Here is a 1,566-nt window from a genome sequence, read left to right on the forward strand (position 1 = left end):
TTCGTAGTAGCCCTGCCGATCCGATCCGAGCCGAGCGAGAGCGAAAGCAGACGGACGGAGCGAGTCAGTGTGAGTGAGCGTGACGGCGATCACGAGCGAGGCGAGCCGCTCGATCCAGTCGGAGTTAGTAACTCCGGAGTCAATAAGATTTGAAAGGAGTCATTAAGGGATTCGGAATCGCTTGAGGATCTGACTCTTTTGAATCTTCAGATCCGGATTTACCCACCTCTACGCAGAAGTACAGAATCAGGTATCGCGTATAGTGGGTTACACAGATATTTCCGAAGGAATGTTACCATTTGAGTTAAGTTCGAACCTTTAGTGGTCACAATCAGTCAAAGATAAGAAGCCGGGACTGTTTTGAAATAAAGCAAATTACGTAAACTTGTGGTTTTACTTTTTTTTGGGGTTCCGTACCCAAAGCGTAAAAACGGGACCCTATCACTAAGACTCCGCTGTCCGTCACCAGCAGGGCTACTACGAAACTCTTAACTCGAAGTTCGTGTCGTGCGGTGCGGTCCCTCTCGCTGTCGTATTAAATAGTATAAGTGTCAGAGGGACCGCACGACGCGAACTTCGAGTTTCGTAGTAGCCCTGCTGACACTTATACTATTTAATACGACAGCGGGGGTGTAGGGCGGAATGAGTACGCTTGGGTATGCGGCGCTGAGCTATTGGCTCGTTCCTGTCAAGTCTGTTATACGCGTCCACGTCGCCCCCAGCTCGCCGACGTACGGGCTTGGGGGCGAACCCACTCCGTAATCACCTAATGAGTGGGTCGCGCACCCTGGTAATACTGTGGTCGGTAACGGGCGTCGCATAATACCATCTACCCCGGACCGCAGTAGCTAAGTATGACAGGCCATCTGCCGGGTATAGTAGGTGACCCGGTGGATTTAACACTGCCTACCTGCGTGTGTCCTGCGCAGTTGATCGCCGTGCGCAGGGATGAAGGAGTCCTGGGGGGTTGAGTCGAACGGGGTCGGGGTTACCTCGGGAGACAACACGCCCTCTTTGGTCTGGATTTCAGGCTAAACGGTAGCCTCGCAGCTAGCCACTGCGGGGAAATGGACACGCGTAACTGCACGGATGAGCTGGGTGCATTACGCTGGCGAGACGGGGGGGTCCTCCGGGAGGGCAAGGGAACCGGCCATGCTGACGGAACAAGGGTGGCGGAACCACTGGTGGTTGGGATGGATCACGATCATCAGCCGTCATCTGTAGTTCCCGATGTCGCGCAAGGAACCTAACCTGCACCGTCTATATCTGCTGCGTAGCCCCGGTGTCGTACACGACATCCCCAATGTTGCGGGCTCCATGGAGGGTAGGGAGCGCGGCGGATGAAGCAAAAAACCCAACTATGGAACAAAAAAGGTCCATAACCCAGGGACCAGATGGGAAACCTGACGGTACCTTACAGGTGGGCGGAACCGCGAAAGCGGGTCCATCCACTCACACGTCTTTAGGGTCTGCGCAAGCGGAACCTAACCGACAACACAAACAACGGGAGGGCGGGCCACAATCGTGGAACTACCCTCCTTCACACGCGGAGCCAAGGCAGCGATG

This window comes from Choristoneura fumiferana, chromosome 9 (genome assembly GCF_025370935.1).
Source record: "Choristoneura fumiferana chromosome 9, NRCan_CFum_1, whole genome shotgun sequence".
Taxonomy (NCBI): Eukaryota; Metazoa; Arthropoda; class Insecta; order Lepidoptera; family Tortricidae; genus Choristoneura; species Choristoneura fumiferana.